At 40.3% G+C, this 20,527-nt stretch overlaps 1 protein-coding gene across 1 annotated transcript in view; it reads left to right on the top strand.

Moving 5' to 3' along the window:
- The first annotated feature begins 455 nt into the window (after positions 1-455).
- The window catches only part of ELMO1 (engulfment and cell motility 1), a 594,484-nt gene continuing 574,412 nt past the window's right edge, over positions 456-20,527 (top strand). Inside the window, exons 1-2 of the mRNA XM_047849551.1 lie at positions 456-548; positions 20,054-20,101. The gene's annotated coding sequence lies outside the window, so the exon portion shown is untranslated. The remainder of the gene's footprint in view (positions 549-20,053; positions 20,102-20,527) is intronic.

Below are 20,527 nucleotides of genomic sequence, written 5' to 3'. Positions count from 1 at the left end.
ACATAGCCTATTAGAGTAAATAAATTTAGCTGCTATAAGAAATAAGCCCAGGGGTGCCTGGGTGGCTCAGTTGGTTGAGCGTCCGACTTCAGCTCAGGTCATGATCTTACAGCTCATGAGTTCGAGCCCCACGTCGGGCTCTGTGCTGACAGCTCAGAGCCTGGAGCCTGCCTCGGATTCTGTGTCTCCCTCTCTCTCTGACCCTAACCCAGTCACATTCTGTCTCTGACTCTCTCAAAAATAAATAAACATTTAAAAAAATTTAAAAAAAAGAAATAAGCCCAGAAATCTGCATCTAAAATGATAAAAGTGTATGACTTCACCAGATCACAGACCACTGCACACAACAGAGCCATTCCCCTTGCCACACCAAGGATCCTTTCAGCCTGTGATGCTAGGAGCATGAGGCAACATCTTCAACATTCCTTGTAGGTCACTAAGGAAAGAGAAGAAGGAATGGAAAGCAACGTGGGTTTCTGAGAGGACAGGCCTGGAAGAAGCATGCATCACTTCTGCTGACATCCGTGGACTCGATTTCAGTCACAGAGGTAAGGGTCTGACTCCAAAAACAAAGGTGACAAAAAGGAGTAAGGGTAAAAATTTAGCTGCATGCCCAACACAAAAGGAGACACAGACTAGTGAGCATTAGCAGTCTTTGGGTTGTGTGGTGGTTTCAAAATATGTCCACCAATTACCTGATGCTCCTCCCTTCAAAAGGTAGAGCCTAATTCCCTTACCCTTGAGTGTGGAAGTTCTAGCAAAGCGATGCAATGGTGTATGGCTTCTGAGACTAGGCCGTAAGAGACATTGCAACTTCCTACTTGCTCACTCTCTCTTCTCTCTTGAATCACTTACTCTGAAGGAATGTCAGCTTCCTGTCAGGAAGACACTCAAATAGCCATGTAAAGAGGCTGAGGTGATAAGGATTTAAGACTCCTGCCAACAGCTAGCAATAACTGAGACAGACTTCCTCTTAACCGCCAGCCATCTGAAAAGGCCATCTTGGAATTCATCTTCTAGCCCCAGTCCCACCTTCAGATGATTGCAGCCCTAGCCAACATTATAACTGCCACCTCATGAGAGATCCAAACTAGAAATCTTAGATTTTGACACAAAACCTGTGTGACACAATAAATGTTTAACATTTTAAGCCACTAAGTTTTAGGATAATTTGTTATATACCAATAGATACTTAATGGAGCATAGATCAACACACACAGCATAAGCCTAGGCAAAATGTCGCCTAGTGGGACTTTGGGCCCAGACCTAAGATCAAACCCTTAATGGAGGCTCAGTGACTCTCTTACTTAAACGTGGCAGCTATGAGAGCGAGAGGCAAAGCTGACAGAGACGCTTCCTCTATGTATTTCCCTTCGGTCCAGACTGTATTCCGGCCCTCTAAGTATTACCACTCAAAGGGTCAGGTAAAGCCATTCCAAGGGAAATCATGCCAAAGAAAAACAAGGAAGAGGAAGGTGGAATCTGAATCTGAACAACATGTTCCTGGAGATAGAAGGAGGAGGCAGCCCCTTACCCCTCTTACCGAAGTAGTGCCAGGAGAAAGGAGAGCACATTTGCAGAAAGGGAAAAGAAAAATGGAAAACTTTCCATTCTGACCTGGAATCAAAACCTCTTTCCTTGTTTCTCAAAATTCTCTATATCAAAGTGCTGGGAGTCATTACATATCCTTATACACAGATCCATTCACATTAGAATTCTTGTGACGTGGGATGGAGTGGGTTAATACAGAGGATCTTTATGCCTTCCTGGGAGACAAAATGGTGTTATTTCCTGGCCTCATTCTTCTATGCTTTCTGATAATAAAGGCTGGAGTCTGGCTTAATTCCATGATAGAATAACACTTTCTAACAATAGCCTATCTTCTCAAGTTCATTTTCACTTAATAACATCATATTCTAATACACAGAGTTACTCAAACGAATAACCAACAAAGTCTTTCCAAATGGAGACAGAAATAAACTGCCTTTAATGGACAGAGTACTTAGTACATTAATTGTTTACATACAGCAACAAACATTGATTGCATTGGTTTGTTAATGTCTAAAGTTCTTAAATGATTTTTTTAATAAATTAAAACTGTCCCCTTTTACTGGATTATCACTAATTATTTCCATCTTGACAGCTCATTATGCTTTGGGTAAATTATGTTTTTTAATGTTTATTTATTTTTGAGAGAGAGAGAGAGAGAGAGAGAGAGAGAGAGGAGGGGCAGGGAACAAGGGAGACACAGTATCCAAAGCAGGCTCCAAGCTCTGAGCAGCCAGCACAGAGCCCTATGTGAGGCTCGAACCCACAAACCATGAGATCATGACCTGAACCAAAGTCAGACACCCAACCGGCTGAGCCACCCAGGCGCCCCTGCTTTGGGTAAATTATTAACAAATTCTGAATTTAGCTCAAATTAAAGAAATGTTTTACCAGCAATAGCAATATGGCTATTGTTCAGCAGTCAGTTTTATCCCTTGTTTGAAAGACTAACTTGCCTGGTAGCCCCTTTCTAAATGGATACAGATAGGTAGGTAGATAAGTAGGTAGACAAGAGGATGGATAGAAAGAAAAAATGAGGGGTGCCTTGGTGGCTCGGTCGGTTAAGCATCTGACTTCGGCTCAGGTCACGATCTCATGGTTTGTGAATTCGAGACCCGCATCAGGGTCTGTGCTGACAGTTCAGAGCCTGGAGCCTGCTTCGGATTCTGTGTGTCTCTCTCTCTTCCCCTCTCTGGTTTGTGCTCTGTCTCTCTCAAAAATAAATAAACATTAAAAATTTTTAAAAAGAGAAAGAGAAAATGAGATAGGGAAAGAGAGAGAGATGGGTGTACACAAATAGAAGGCATGGCTGAAACACACAGGAGACAAAACGTCTTGATTGCTTGGCAGAAAGCGCAACACCCTGAGATCTGAGACCTGGTTCTGTGTCCTACTCTGACACTTAGAACTTTTTCACTCAAAGCAAGTAACTGAAAGCATTCTCAAGTCCATGTCCCTGTTCCTGATAGGGAACACCACCATGCTGTCCTGCCTATGGTGTTGAAATACTTAATATAGGTGCCAGTGCTCTAAAAGAACAATCCAGAGTGCAAGAGATCATGCAGATGAAGAGAAAATGCCTCGTGTGGCCGCCATCTCCAATTCGTAACCCTCCACTTCCAAAATTGCTTTTGCTGCTCTGATGAGAGTAGAGGCAGCTTCTTGCCAGAATTCCATTGTGTTTAGATCCCCCTCACACTTTGTTCTTGCCTACCCCAAACCTTCGCTTCCAGAATAGGCCCAAGCTCCTGCTAAAATAAAATTTAACTATAAAAAGGATTTTAATATCTCTGAGCACATGACAGCCAAAACCCAAACTCTGATTAGATTCCTTGCTGTGCTTGACCCTAAACTCGAAGCACCAAAAGAACAAAATTGTTCACTCTTTCTCCTCCCTCCTCACATCTAGTGTGTTGGAATGACCTTTGATGACCTTTGCCCTCCCTTCAGGTCTAAGAATCTTCACCATAGTATCCCAAGGCTTTATCCAAAAGCCACCAGATTCTCATCATTTTACCAAGCCTACCCTGAGCTCCCAAGACCACCACACAGTTAATCTACCCCTAGGACACTCCCACTCCCACCTCCCCAAACACAGGACAGTGCAGAAAGGGCAAGTTCCCTGCCTGTCTTTCCCCATCATATCCTCTGCTAACCTGTGACACAGAATTTTGGTCAAAGCAGAGTTGAATGAATCATAAATGGTGAGAGAGTTCCCACTTGGCAGTTTTCGGCATGGATGGCACCTTACCTTAGTGGATTTGTCAGCTGCTTTTTCGGGCTCAGGAATCATGCCAGCCTTAGCAGCATAGCATAGAGCTCAAGAAAAACTAGCCAAGAAACCATGAATGAGATATAAAATGGCAAATGTGCCCTAGGCTGATGGAGGAGAAGACAGATGTGTAATGTTAGTCAAATGATTCACAGGTGCCTCTGGGTATTTTCAGGATTGCCAGGACCCAGAAACACTTGCCTTATCATTGCAACTGTTTGTATCAATGAAGTAAGTTTTTCATCGGCCAACAAAAAATACTCAGAGATGATCTCCAACTTCTGTTAATCCAGTTTGGATTTTAGGGGAGCCAGAGAACTCCAGGTAACTGTGAGTTTTCATCACCTCTTAAGCAACTGAATGAACATACTAGTCACTTTAAGATCCTTTTCCACAAGTCAGCAAAGTCCCTTTTCCCTGGGTTGGTGTCCTCGGTCCCACTAGGGAAATCTCCTAAGTATTCATGCCTACTTATTTACTCTAAATGTTCACACCTGTGCCCCTCTTAGTGGCTACCAGAAAATATATTTATTGGAAGCCGCCTCAAAAGTAGGCAGTTTGCAATGGTTTTGAGGAGCCTGGCTTCAGCCCAGTGTTGCCATGACTTTTGTGACGTTTTATTGCCTTTGCCACTACTGCCACCACAGGCAAAGGATTATGAGAAACCAGACCTATTACTATCTCAGCAAATGGTGGGACCAAATAATTCTGAGGATCTTGGAGGGGTGGGTGTGTCACATTTTTTTTATTTATTTATTTATTTATTTATTTATTTATTTATTTATTTATTTAATGTTTATTCATTTTGAGAGAGAAAAAGAGAGAAACCAGAGGAGAGGCAGAGAGAGGGAGAGAGAGAATCCCAAGCAAACTCAGTGCTGTCAATGTAGAGCCGAACATGGGGCTCGATCTCACGAACCATGAGATCATGACCTGAGCCAAAAATCAGGAGTCAGATGCTTAACCGACTAAGCCACCCAGGTGCCCTGTGTCCTATTTTAAAATCAGAATGTGAGTAGGACTTGGCTGTTTTCTTATACTAAGTAAGAGCAAGCTGTCAGCTGCTGGGCTCTGGCCCAGATTCATGGTCAAAGACCTGGGCTTTGTGGCTTTGAGTTTTCTCTACCTTCACTCCTTTCTTCCACACAGTGTGACAATTTGCCTGCGGCCTCAGCAGTACAGGTTGCACATAGGTACAACCAGGGAGTGGGAAAGTTGATCCCTGGAGAGGACCCTGGGTAAATTCCCAGCCTCGCCATGCTTGGGTGGGAGAGTACTGAGGCACGTTCCACAGTTTCTCCGAGTCCCTAGAAGGACTGAGTCCCCACTATATCCTACAGCCTCCTCATCAATGTGTCCTGTGTTGGCTTTTTCCTTCTCTGTCTCACTTCACTCCCTGCTTCTGCTTCCTGGGATCTCCTCCCAATAAGCCACCAGCACCTAAGTTCTTGCTTCAGAGTCCTGCTTCAGGATGACCTGAAAAAAATGAAGACCTTCTTATTTCTTTTCCTCTTTCTAAACTGTGCTGGAAACTCACTTTCCTGGAGGCAAAGCTGAAGGTAGTGGATCTGGGGTCTGAGTCATGGGAAGGGTCAGGAGGACACCAAAGAATGCTGATGACATGAGCTGGATAAGCCCCCTGCAGTGCCTAGCTAATGTCAATAGGTTCCGTGATGACATTTATTAAGACAACATAGACATAAATGTCGCCCTTGCTCCATGTTCCTGTATGGGAACTCCCCAGCATGCTCCAGGGGCTGAACACCCACAGCGGCTGTGGCTTACCGAGCCCTCACCCTGTGCCTGTTCAGGGAGGAGCACTGGGTGGGATGTCACTCCATCTTGGCAGAACTATAAAACTCCCCCCAACACTGCCTGCATCAGCAATAAGGATGGTCTATTGCCTGCTGTTTTTAAACAGTTAGATTTACAAATTGAGAACATTGCTTCTCCAGCAACAGCACAGACTTGTCGAGAGCAAACAAGAACACCAACAGCTAGAGTGTTAAAAATGCAGCAGAGTAGAACTCTGTGACTTTCAGTGTGACTTGCAGCCCTTGCAAGGAGGGAACCCAATACAGAGTCTAGATGCCTAGAGTCCTGTGCTGACAGCATCAGAGCTGAGTCAGGTTGGGGGGGTGGGAACGGCAGAATCTATGAGACATTCCCACTGTTCCAACATGCTAGTGACCAGGTATGCTGTCCGTTAACCCTGGAAGTACACCAAAATTAATGTTTCTTTTTGTTGCTTGGGTTTTGGCTAGACCTGTGCTTATTAAAAAACAAATAAACAAGGAGCACCAGGGTGGCTCAGTTGGTTAAGCATCCAACTTCAGCTCAGGTCATGATCATCATGGCCTTTAGTTGCAGCCCTGCATCAGGCTCTGTGCTGACAGCTCGAGCCTGGAGACTGCTTCTGATTCTGTGTCTCCCTTTCTCTCTCTGCCCCTCCCCCACTTATGCTATCTCTCTCTCTCTGTCTCTCTCTCTCAAAAATAAGTAAACATTAAACAATTGACATTAACTTAAAAAAACATTAAAACAAACAAACAAAACTTGTTTGTCCCAACTAATCCTTTTGCTGATTCTACAAATCTCCAGTTTAGAAGTTTCTCCTCACTTCTCACTTCTAGTGTGGGAGTGACCTCTGATGACCTTTGCCTTCCCTCAGGCCCCTTGAAAGAATCTTACTGAAATGGGATAAACCCAAGTGACAATGACTGTCAAGATTCTGAGACCTCGAGGGGATCCAAGCTCTAGGTAAACAGCCACTCTTAAGTTATAGTGTTTCAGACAAAGGGTAAGATAATAGAAGACACTTAGGGTTCAAGGTCTCAGAAGTCTGACGTTTTAAAATTAATTGATAGGTGACCAATGCTTGCATGAGAGAACAGTGAGAAAGGGACGTGTTCCTTATCCCTGGGGAATTTCTTAATGTTGTAAAAGATGAGTAACCACACTAGAGGAAATTGGTTCATAAAATAAAAATATCAATGCAGTGGAACTTTAGGGTCAGAAAAAGCTAGACTCAAACCAAGCTCTGCCACAGAGTAGCTGAGTTCCTTGTGCAGTCTACTTATTTGGGACTTCTTTTGAGCTAAGGAGTTGAAACACTTAGGTACTTGCCAGGCATTTCTCCCTTATCTACTTGCCACTTTGTTTATGTTAACGCCCTACCTCGTTCCATGCTTGATAAATACTACTATATACTCTTAGTTTCATCTCTCCTTACTGTTACCTGGATATGCTTTTCCTATTTCATTATGAACTTTCAAAATAAGTGCCAGATCACAAAAGGACGAATACTGTATGACGTGCTTAGAGTAGTTGAATTCAGAGACAGAAAGTAAAGTGGTGGTTGCCAGGGGCTGGGGGAGGGGAGAACGGGGAGTTAGCATTTAATGGGTATAGGATTTCAGTTTTGCAAGATGAAGAACGTTCTAGTGATGAATGGTGGTGATGGTTGCAAAGCAATATGAGTGTTCTTAAAGCCATTGAACTGCACACCTAAACAGGGTTAAAAAGGTATATTTTATGCTATATGTATTTCACCATAATTTTACGAACAGAACACCTGACTCACTCTCATGATATTTACCTGTAAGGTTCACCAGAATGGAAATATTTGTCACATCCAGATCCACCTTAACATTGTTTTCTAGGAAGAATTGAGGTAGAGAAATACATACTTTCCCCTCCTGGACAAGGAGGATATATGCAGTATGAGTTTTGCCAAGGGAAGAAGAGAGGCAAGGTGGCATTTCCCTCTGAATTTTGGTTTTATGATCATTCTTTCGTCTTCTCTAATTTGCTGTCTTAATTCAACGCCATCCTTAAAAGTGGACGTCTTTCTAAAACAGCCACGTTCGAGGACAAACCACTCTCCCACTGCGTATGTTGGTTAAATTATCACGTTGTTTAAATTATCAGGTGAAAATATTTGCCCTGCACTGGGTTTTCTGATGGTAACAGGGTTTGAACTTGACTAGACTTTTTTGTTTTATTTTGGTTGTATATCATTTACCCACATCATTTGGCAAATTACTGTATGAATATTTGTACTGATGTTCCCACAAAAGGGCACTAAGTACTGCACTAAATCTTAGCAGAATCCCTGTTGGAACACTCTGTGAAATTGACGGGATTTGGGTTTTTAGGTGTTTTCCTTCCACCCAGCTGAGCTGCATTCCCATAACCCAATATAAAAGTGTGGCCATTCACGTTAACTTAAACTGATGAAATATCTTTTCCTTCCCTTGATTTCCTACAACATATTTTCCAGTTATCCTTTATGCTCTACAATTACTTGGGGGAGTTTGCTTTTTGACTTAAAAGCCTATTGCCATTTTATTATTTTAGAACACCAAGGGAATCCCTTTCAAGCAAGAGAGCATTTTCTCTTCCGTCTTGAAGGAAGCCAGACCCTTCGCTGTCACATTTCAGGTTGTGGATTGTTTTCTGACCTCTGGTTTCAAGCAGCATGGATGGCATACGGACTCAGGACTGAGGTTTTGTTTAATGCCAACGAGCATCGTCTCTCCTCGCCTTCTCCCGTGGCTGCTGCTAGTTATCGTGTTAAAACAGTGGCGGCAGCATATCTGCCCAGGCAGTTCCGCTTCTTGCATTTATTCAAATAATTTGGATGCAGATTTTCTTTCTCTTTCAAGCACTGAATATGATTCAGTTCCAAATATCCGTTATTATTTCACCTGCCTTGAAATTGTAAGCACTCTGATAAATGATGTGAAAGACTGTCTAATTTCCGTAACAACCTCTGTCAGCTGTTAACTTGCAATTTTATAACATCTAAAACATTCTGAAATTCCTCTGTGCATATCCCTGAGTGAGCTGACAGCCACGTGGCCCCTGCATCAATTCTGCCAAGAAAGAAGGAAAGAGAGAAAAGGAACTATTTTCCTCTTTCTCTGGCAGTGGAAGAACACTGCTCTCAAAGCTCAGCCTGCGTGAACAATGAGTCTTTTTCCATAGAATAGAAGACACAAGAGCCCATCACTGCATACAGTTGGGCTTAATTAATTTAATTTCTCTCTTCAGAACGCTCCCTTTTCCTTTCTCAGAGTCAAGGTGAGGGGAGAATGGGAGGGAACAAAGGTGGGAAGCTCAGAGATCAAAAAAGAACAACTAACCCACCGAAGAGCCCAGTGTTGTTTTCAGCGGCTGAAAACCCTGAGTTGATGAACCATGTGTTGTGTGTTATGTGAATATTTGTTGCAACATAAAGATAGCGTGAGGTCATCACTAAGCTCACCCTGTTGTAGGTGGTGATCATTTGGTTTGTAATAAGCTTCAGGAAAGACAGCTTTCAAGACGGGTCCACCACATTCAGGAGCTCTGTAACAGTTACTTTCATAACCCTAAATCCAGAGTTTCCATGAGGACACTCTAAACAAACTGTATAGACTAAATAAACATCGCTGTGGGGTAGGGAGGGCTCCAATATGGAAATCATGGTGACAATACATTGGCAGGAGTTGCATGCTGCAGTAAATTATAATGTAAACAGCTTTCCTTGATAGAAAATCCCATATGGAAAATGGAATCCAGCTGTAGACTATAGATCACATAAAACACCACATCTCTGCATTGAGTAGGAAAGCTGAAGAAGGCAGTGTAGGGACACTTGGGTTTTTTCAGTCTGCACAGCGGAGGGTGAACTTGATGTGTTGACCTTCATTACAAAAGGTGGGTGCGCAGTTCCCCAGAGGCACATTCCACTTAGGCTCAGGTTTACAAGCCAGAATTTGTTTCCTTGGGTCCCACTTTACTCTTTATCAGAGTAAAGACTCTTTATCAGAGTAAAGACGCCAGCTTCTGACAAAGGGTGTGGGAAAGCTGAATCCGTTGAGTGTTCCCTATATGCCAGACACGAGAAGAGTTTAATTAAAAACTTAAATATAAAAGCAGAAAAAAATGCAGCAAATAATTTAACAAGCACTGCCTCCAGATTAACAAGCATCAATATTTCGTCCTACTTGCTCCAGATCTTTGTACCTTTGTATAAAAGATACAAAATAATCCGGTTAAAATGGAAGCTCCCTTTTTTCCTCTCCGGAGTCCCATTCTCCTCCACCACTCCCCCACCCCCTCCAGGCAGAGAAGCAGCCCGTGCTGCATTTGGTATCTTTCTTGTGTGGATTATGTTACTGTATTATCTCATTCCCTCCAGCAATTCTTTGAAAAGGCTATTATCCCCGTGTTATAGATGAGGAAACTGAGACCCAAGAAGATCAGTATTTGCCCACGGTCATGCAGCAAGTAGGTAAAAGAGTTGAGCCTCACAGACAGGTTGCTCTGACTCAAAACTTGTGCCCTTTTTTTTTTTACCATATCCTACATTTGGGGGAGCTGGTCTTTCTCATCTGCCCTGAAGGTGGCAGGGATTCTTTCCAACTGAATCCTTTCACCTCTTCAGATCTTGATTCATGGGCTTTACTTTCTGATTTCTTGATGGAATAATTTTCAAATTTTTGCCTTTTTGGTTTATAAAGCCAAAGCATGAGTCCAACCGGGATCCAACCGGGGAGGGTTAAGATGGGAGAATTACATTATTTTAGCCTATGCATTTGGGCATCCTATCTGTTTTTATTTTTTTTTTCACCGTTTTTTATTTATTTTTGGGACAGAGAGAGACAGAACATGAACGGGGGAGGGGCAGAGAGAAAGGGAGACACAGAACCGGAAACAGGCTCCAGGCTCTGAGCCATCAGCCCAGAGCCCGACTCGGGGCTCGAACTCACGGACCGTGAGATCGTGACCTGACTGAAGTCGGACGCTTAACCGACTGCGCCACCCAGGCGCCCCACCCTGTCTGTTTTTAAATGCACCACTGGTTCATGATTACCTTCCCGAGGACCAACGGTGTAGCCTGTATTTCATTGGTCCCATGCCATTAGGGAGCCATCTGTGAAGTGGTTTTTAAAACCTCTCCCTGGATACTTACAATTTGTTTCATAGCTGTAACACTCAAAAAGGACTTCCAGAGAAGGGTGGGATAAAAGCAAAGCATAACTTAGATTCAAGAGTGACTACAGTACAGACTTAAAAAAAATGGTTTTGCAAAGTAATTTGGTAATATGTATCATGAGCCACAAAATTATCCATAATGTTTGACTGTAAGAACTACATTCTGAGAATCTATCCTAAAGAAGCAACCAAATAGTGGGAAAAGCAACATTCAAAACACTTCCTAATTCTGTTATTTATTGAAGCCTGGAAGGGAACTAATGGTCCAAAATGCTGTTAGATGTACTATAGAAGGACCCCTTGACTGAAACATGTATTGTCATTAAATTGATAAAAGAAAAGCAAGGCACCCATCCTCACTGCTAATTAGGTGTATTAAATTTGCCAAGCTGGTTAATCATTCCGATTTTCAAATTTCTCAGTAGCAGTATACAAAATACTGACATCTACCTTAAACATACGAGAAAATTGAATGGGCTAGACATGAAATAACTTATTCCACTTAAGGCACTGGATAGTACCCAATAAACTGTACCTAATAAAATGATTATCTATGAAAAAGGTATAGATTTGTTGCAATTACTACAAAATATGTCAATAAAAGAGCCTGGATTCAAATATATAAAAAGATAATCTAATTTATGTTACATGTTTTTATTACAGTAAAAAATTAAAAATATCTGATTTGGGGTAGTGGTGTAGGAGAGGCAACATTTTTACTCTACCCTCTTAGGTTCATGTTTTAGAGGCCTGCAAATTAAATGTAAACTTATAGGTTATCAGGGGAACAACCAAAACTTATATATAAAAAAGAAGTGGCTTTCTGAAATACATATATACCTATATACCTATATATATCTTATAGGTATATAAAAATGGGAGTTTATATACCTAACTTCACAGGGGGAAGGAGAAGAAAAGGCTTCTATGAGAGGAACAAATGGATTTCTAGGAGAAGAAATAAGAAAGTCTGTGATAATGTTTATTCAGGTCAGACTTCGTCTTAGCCTTTTTTCTTCTCAGACATAAAAATCCCCTGAAGATGGGACTCGTGGCAGCCCACTCCCAGAAGTTTCTGTAAAGGAAGGCTTTTTGCTGCACCTATTAAATCCCAAATGTCTTTGCTTTAAAATAATCTTTATATTAATTCCGGGGGGGGGGGGGGCGCTAAATGGGCCTCCACATTGGCATTAAAGCACTTTTCCACCAGGGTGCCTGGGTGGCTCAGTCAGTTAAGTATCTGACTCTTGGTTTTGGCTCAGGTCATGATCTCATGGCTTGTGAGTTCCAGCCCTGCTTTGGGCTCTGTGTGGAGCCTGCTTGGTATTCTCTCTCTCTCTCTCTCTCTCTCTCTCTCTCTCTCTCTCTCTGTCTCTCTCTCTGCCTCTGCCATGTGCTCTATCTCAAAATAAACTTAACAACAAAAAAAACCCCACTTTCCCTTCTTATATATTAAACAAACTTGCTGTAATATTGTTAGGCAGATTTTATAAACTTTTTAAATAAAGTGATATTTTCTAGGCTGTTACTGTATAATCTATGACAGAGGAAGCTTTTCAGTTCAGAAGAGAAAAATTCTAACACAGTCTATATTCAGAGATCATTGCAATGGTAGAAAGAGCCCTGGACTATCATCCCAAGGACCTCTGGTCACATCACAGGAATAGGATTTACCTCCTGTGTTCCACCATCCAATGGACTGGGATATGCTGGTCCTCAATTTCCTCACGTATAAAGTAAGGATAATAATAATGTCTAATTTGCACATTTCTTAAAAGGAACTGGATAAGATCTATGTAGGTTGAAAGATCATTTCATTAATAAAGACTCATTTGTGTTAGATTAAAATACTTTAATATATATGATCTTATAAATAAGGTGACATTTTATTCATGTAATGAATAAGGGAAGAGGCATGATGATTAAACCTGAAAACTTAAAATATATGTATGTATTCACCTCCCCGGAATGGCAAGCTGATATTCACCCTTAGGCACTCCAGTGGCTACAGCTTACGTCAATGCTGTTGTTTTAAAGACAAGCTTGTTTTTTTAAAACTGGAGTTAAGGAAGAGCTAGAGACCTTACGGAAATAAAACAATAGCTTAAGGATGACCCTGAACATGATGACCTTGAAAAATGAGATTGTTATTAAAGAACATTGCATTGGATACTTCATCCTGGTTATTTTTCCAGCTCAAACCACAAATGCCACCCTCTTCATCTCCTAGAGTCTCTGACATAGTTATGGACAGAAGCTGGATGACAATGGGTTCATTTTTGATCCAGCAGTGTTGATTTAGACATGGAGTTTATCTGCTAATTTAACCAATATTTCCTAATATAAACCCTCCACCCACTCACAAACTATTATAAAGAATTTTCCCGAAACTTACAGCCTTACCTGGAAAAAACAGTTGTTCAATCCATCAAATGTAGCTATTAATAGTAACTTTAAAATTGTCCTACAAGGTCCAAGTGAATATAAACATTGGGATAAAGTACTCTGTGCACTCATAATATGCTTCTAAAAATTAAGCTTTTCATGTGGAAATTATCAAATAAATAGCTGTCCTCATTTCTGTGGAGATAAATAGCTCCAAGATTTCATTATTTGTTATGAATTTTCAAAAGAATTGGTTAAAACTCATATCTGGTTAACAGCCTGACACAGCTTCTCCTATTTTCCACAAAAATACATAGAAAGCTTTTCTTTTTTAATGATAGTCATAATGCAATTTTTTAAAGGACTATTGCCAGAATCCTGGAGAAATTTCTCTAACTCCAAAGTCAAATGACAGACAAAAACAAGTGACTAGTTGGTGCTTTACCTCTGAAAATAATGGAGGCTTTCATTCTAAAATATCGACAGATATCCTTCATCCTTTCCTAATTTCATCCTCCTGATTCAGACTCTTTGCCATGCAGCTGCTTTTCTAATGCTAAATGTCTGGGTAGAGGTTTTTAAGGCAATCAGGATACTGGTTAGCCATTCCCCAGAGTATCTCTCCTTTCTCCATGTAGTCAGAAACTGTGACCCCCAGGGCAACTAGAGCGCATTGCATTCGGGGCTTGTCCACTTACTGAAGTGCGAGAGAAACTGCAGAGGACATGGGAAACAGGACATCCTAGGGATTATAGGTTTTTAGCTTTCTTCATTTGCTCAGAGTATCAGGAAATCAGGAAACCTGTAGAAGTGCTCTAAATGAAAGCTCACTAAAGCCTAAAAAGTCTGCCTTAAAACTATAGGAAATGTGGGAACTATATAGATGCAGAATAGGGTCATGGGCATTCCACAGTCACTGTGTCAACAACCACCAAGTCACTATTTATTGGAGGGTGAGTAAATATAAAAAGGGTGGAGGTAGCTTACAAAAAAATCAGGTAAGAGAAAGGAAGTGTCTTGAATACTCAAAGAAATCACTAATTTCTGAAATGACGTTACTGCAAGAACAAAAAAAAAAAAAAAATAAGTAATTTTGAATACTCTGTCATCTCCACTAGGATACTAGAATACTTGAGTTCAAATCTTGTGTGCTGCCATCACCTTGGGCAGATTCCTTAATCATTCTGATCTTCATTTATATGTAAGTGAAAAAATGGAGATAAAAATATTTCCTCATATAGGGTTGTATTAAGAATTGCATAGTATTGTGTAAATGAAATGCTTCAATGCTTAGAAAATGGAAGAGTATAGCAGTGGTAGTAACAGAGTGGATGAGGTGGTGGTGGTGACAATATTTTCAGTTAATATTCTGATGTATATATGTATACTGATCGGTTGGTTCTGATGTATCAACATGTTTGAGAACCACTGTGTCCAGACTCCTTCTATGACCTGGTGCCTTCCTACCTACAGTTTCATCTTTGCCTTTCCCTTCCTCATAAAACAGAACTTCCCACGTATTATAGGATAAGCTCTTCTATGCCTGGAGCTATCCCTTTGCCTGGAGCACAGACCCCACCTCATTCCAGTTCTTTGAAACACTTATCCCTATTTATTCTTCAGTATTCAGCTCAAGCATTGTCTCCTCCAAGACCTATTTTCCATCAAAGGAAATATGCCCAACAAATGAGCAATTTCTATTTTTATGGTCTCCCAGAGCATTCTGTAGCAGTAACTCAAACACATCTTTGCATTATACTGAAGCTATCTCTTCCATGTCTGCTTCTGTTCCCACCAAGCTTTGTCTTAAGGACAAAGCCCATATTCTGTGTAGCAATTCCAAACTCTAGATTTCACCATGGAATGATTATTTTGGTTTTACAATGGATAGTTTACAATTTTTTAAAGTTTTTGTGATGTTTATTTTTGAGAGAGAGACAGAGTGCAAGCAGGGGAAGAGCAGAGAGAGAGGGAGACACAGTCTAAAGCAGGCTCCAGGCTCTGAGCTGTCAGCACAGCCCGATGTGGGGCTCAAACCCACGAACCGTGAGATCACGACCTGAGCCAAAGTCGAATGACTTTGACCAACTGAGCCACCCAGGTGCCCCTAAAATATTTTTTAAAGCACTATTACCAAATTAACAGTAAACTATGTGGTAAATTACAGAGCACAAAGAACAATTTGTGTTTAATATACGCATATACAACATATATGTGCATACTTCTGAGTTAAAATAACCTATGAAGCCGACATTTCCTAAAGCAAATTCCTAGAAATACTTGTTTCATGAGCTACTCAATGAAAAGAAAGATACGTGAAATTAGATATTCTGAAATATCCTACACTAAGAATTGAAGAATCATTGTTGAATACAATGGTTCCAAGAGTTATTTGACCATGATGCCATTTTGTTAAGTATACTTTTAAACCCTCGGAGTAAGTAGAGTTCTGTAGACACACATTTTGAAAGAGGCAGAGTGACTTATTCTAACCAGTCCTTTTGCTAAGGTGGCAGACAGCACAGATGCAGATGTCATGGCATAGAGAGACAATTTTTGTTGGAGTGGGCTATGCTCTTACTATAGCACAGCCAGAAGCAACAGACACATTGCAAGTACATTCTGTTGCATGGCTGTTCACCTCACCCTTTCCACTACTAAGGATTCTGCTCTGCTTTCATAGGCAGTCCTTTTAATTCAGTGAATAACGTTTTCCCCTTTTGAGGCATGTGTAAATGGATTGCTAACTATTTTGCAATGCATCCATCTGTGACCACAGTCAGGCTCTGGGCAGCAATTAATTGAGACAACCTGAGATATGATTATGCCTCACAAATAGGAAGGAAGAAAGGAGGGGGGGGGTTCTTCTTTCTTTATAGTATGAATTTTATTTCTAATATCATGTGTATGATATATATTTGTTTATAACATCACATTTATCATATTTTTCTATCTATTTTTTTAAATTAAGGCATAGTTTGGGGAATATGTACAAAAATGCACTTCTGATTTACAGTTTTGGGTGGAATGAGGACAGAACTTAGCTTCTCCTATTTTATTCATGAAATCTTAGTACAGGAAATGGTATACTATCCATTTATGTTAGTGGCTTCATATTCAGCACAAAATTAAGCTTTCTGCCTGGTGTCATTTGTCAAGTAAGCTTTTTAAAGCAGTAATTTTCCTTTATCCCTTTTAAAGGCAGCTTGTTCTTAAAAACCAGAGTGTGCCACATTACCCAACAAATTGTCACCAAGGAGAAGGAACAACATGAAAGCTGGGAATTATAATGCTGACCAAGTGCAAAGCAAATAGTTTTTTTGACCACCAATCTTATCTCAAATGCAGAGACTCAAATGTCAACTTTGGTAATAATTCAGAAGGTTAACTGACACTCTGCCCTGAATCTGAAATACTCAAAATTGTACATGTGTTGAAAATGAAGACTATACAAAGGTGCCAATGTACCATGAATATACATGTATCATATACAAAATGATGGAATGCCAGTCTAAGTATTTACGAAATTTCACCCTAAACAAAATATTTGTTCCAGCAATAATGAATAATTTTAAGTATTTGATTCCATATATAGCTGCTAAATGCTTAAGATTTAATGCTGCCTTAGAGAAATTATAGGGAGGCCATATCTCATTGAAATATTGGCTGGAAAATTCTGGTTGCTATCTAGAGTCATACAAACAAGCATTCAAATCATTTTGGGTTTTCAAAAGAACCTGCAATTACTTCTCTTCACACTAGGTGGTGTAGTCAAGACCAACAAAGCTATCAAATGGATGAATACCTTTGGTTTACCAAGGTCAAAACTAAAGGAGAGTATCATTTTAAACTTGAAAACAGATATGTATCTTGTGTTAAAATCCCAGTGTGTTTGATAAAGAGAACAGATGAAGAACCAGTAAAAGAGGAATGGAAAGCCTGTTCAAATAGCTTTGGGGATAACAGGGCTTCTTAAAGATTAAGTCACCAACCACGAGGAGTACCAGTGAAAATCCACATTCCTAGAATCCACACCGCCACACTTTACAATTACGGCATCAGAACAGCAGAGATGAAGTAGGAGCCTGAGTCTGTTCTCCTAAGATACACTCGAGTTGGTCTTTATGCAAAACTCTGAGAAATAGATTTAGATTGCTCTAAATCTGTCCAGGGGTAAGAAACCCCAGTTGACAAGTGTTTGATGTTCAGAAACTTTTTTTTCAGCTTCCTATAGCTTGTATCTTGAAGATCAAGGGTTATAGACTTCACTATAAAATCTCCAGAGGAATTTTTCCTATGTTACCATCACTGCAAGAAAAAAATCAGAGTGGCAGATTCAGCCCTATGTGTAATAGAATATTTGGAAAGCAGTTTGAGCTTTGTAGAATGGGGAAAAGAAATGTATTTTATAGAATGCAATGAAAATGAATCTCTTCTGGGAGGAATGGGTGGTGGTTATATTAGATATTCAAAAGTCGAGCCACATTGATCTGCCTTTTGAAGTAATTACATTGATATCCGGAGTTTAAAGAAATGTATTGCTTGTTCCCTGTGGATGTTTTCAAAAATCTTTTTTTCTAAACCAAAGCAGTGATTTGTTTTGTTTTTTTTCTCTAGCTTGAATCACAAAAGAAAGCATTTTACTGAAGTGCAGCTAATTATTGTATAGGAATATATGTGTATGGGTGTTGTTCATGTGTGTGTGAACTCCGGAAATGAGTTCTCTGTTTTTTATTTTATTTTATTTTTATTTTTTTTTAATTTTTTTTTTCAACGTTTATTTATTTTTGGGACAGAGAGAGACAGAGCATGAATGGGGGAGGGGCAGAGAGAGAGGGAGACACAGAATCTGAAACAGGCTCCAGGCTCCGAGCCATCAGCCCAGAGCCCGACGCGGGGCTCGAACTCAAGGACCGCGAGATAGTGACCTGGCTGAAGTCGGACGCTTAACCGACTGCGCCACCCAGGCGCCCCTCTGTTTTTTATTTTAAGTGAGATTTTTTTGTTTGTTTGTTTTGGTTGAGTCAAAGCTTGCTCCCTTAAACTCATTTGTTTTAAGATATTTTTAAATGGACAATATACTAAGATGAATTTCCCACTAGTCTAACTTCAACTGAGTATACAGAATAAAATGTAACCATTTCTTTAAGACTGAGCACAATCCATGGGGTGCCTGGCTGGCTTGGTTGGTATAGCATGCGACTCTTGATCTTGGAGTTTGATCCCCATGTTAGGCATAGAGTTTACTTTTTAAAAACTGAAAAAAGAAACATTTAGCACAATGCATGTTAAAATGTGTCCTGTACAGCATACTTAAGGAGCCATTTCTTCAGGGCTCGCTGAGGACTATTTCTCTATGGTATATGAAACCAGGCAACTTTGTTCCTTGAATCTTTGCACATACATTTTATGGTTTTCTTATTTTTCCCCCCTTACTTTTAATTGTTATTTCATGTTGCCATCAATACACCAAGGCAGTTGGGAGGACTCCTGTGTCTAATCTGCAGAGGTCTTGGAAGGCTGATAGCTAAATGTAGTTTGTCAGAAACGTGTACCAAGTGAGAAGAGTGGGGGCCCAGTGGGGGAAGGGGAGGCTGCATTAGTCAAGTGTCTACCCTGGCTATACTTTTGAATTTTCTCATTCTTGATTATTTTCCCAAAAGGTGAAGCTGCAGGTGGTTGAATGGTTACCTGAACTATTATTTCGAACAAATCTTTCTAATCTGTTTTTACTTGGGATTATAATCATAACATTTGTAGAAAAGCTTTGTGGCCCCCTCAAGGTATATAAATCTTGTTTTATTTTTCATGTACTAATAGCATAGTGCATTTTCTCTCGTAACAAAAGTGTCTCCATGTGCTTCAGCCTTTTGATTTCTAAAAAGCCTGTCTGATTGTTATATGTGCATATATGTGTATGTGCACATGTACAAATATAAATGCAGCTATGTGAGTGTGTATTTACTATGGGGCAGAGTGAAAAAGGAGCTCATTCTTCCACACTGGGAAACAACTTCATATGAACCTGCTTTCTTCTGAGCCATTTTTATTGCTTGCTTAATTATCTTTATCAAGGTCACTAAATGGTAGAAATGCTGACAAGAAGGAATGAGGGTGCTTTACAAAGGAACAGTAAGCCAGGACTGCGATCGCTCATGTGCTCCCTTTGGGGCAGGGTGGGAGAGTTGGTGAACAAAAGCAACAGTTTCCAAGAACAAACAATGACATTCTCTGTGACCTGGAGCACAGTGAGCAACCCTGTGTCCTCACACGTCAACTCCCTCCCTGAGACCCAGGCTACCTTTTCCTCCAGCCACATCTACAAGGCCAGCATCTCAGACACTTTGGACATCTTGTTTTTCTTTTTGGTTTTAGAAAACATTCCTTATAATGGGGGGGGGGGGGAGGAGGGAAAGCACTTTATATTTTTTTAAACTAAAGAACAGCTCTAACAAATTTACAAATCTCTAAATACATGAGGGCCTGAGTGTCTTTGTTGAGCCTTTGATCTGGAATTGCTATATCTTCCCCTGACCCCTCAGTGAGGGTAAAGACAGGTCTTGCTTTGCTCAACATGGTCTCCCTTGCGGGGCCCAGTGCCTGGCATAGAGAAGGCCCGAAACAAACATTGTGAATCAACTGATTGACTGTAGTTGCAAACAGAAACTCGACGGTGGGTGGAGATTAAGTTTAGCCCATATAAGCATCAGTCAAGATCAAAACATAAATGCGTTTATGTTTGTGTCTCTTACAGATTTATTTCCTCTTGTTTCTCCTCTGAGAACTTTGAAAACATTTTAAATTTTATGAGGAACAAATGACATGTCCCACTATGCCATCTCAAATCTTCTTTTCTGAATTCAGGTTTCGTCTTAATTGCGGAAAAAGTGACACAGCTGCACGATAGAAAAAGTAAGCACAGAAAAGCATATTTTTAAAAATACCCATAATCTCACTGCCCAGAAACAACAGCCACTAAAATGTTGTTTCCTTCATAGTTTTCTGTATTTATGTCTTTAATGTATATCTATGTTCACATAATTGAGGTGTGTTGTAAATATAATTTCATATTCTGCTTCTTTCATGTTATTTCATAAGTGTATGCCAGTCATTAAAACTTCCTCAAAAAGCATAATTTTCATAGTCATGTTGTGTTCCACCATAGAATGATGCCGTGTAATCAAGTTAAATTCATTTCTCCATTATCAAACATTTAGATCATTTGGAACATTTTATCTTTATGACCATCTAAAGATAGTGTTTGTGCATATCATGTGCACATAATGTTTGTGCACAACAGATTACTTTCTTGGAATGGTTTCCTAAAAATAGACTTGA

This window comes from Prionailurus viverrinus, chromosome A2 (genome assembly GCF_022837055.1).
Source record: "Prionailurus viverrinus isolate Anna chromosome A2, UM_Priviv_1.0, whole genome shotgun sequence".
NCBI classification, from domain to species: Eukaryota; Metazoa; Chordata; class Mammalia; order Carnivora; family Felidae; genus Prionailurus; species Prionailurus viverrinus.
The sequence above is the reverse complement of the archived record's forward strand: the minus strand, read 5'-3'. Positions and strand labels throughout refer to the sequence as shown.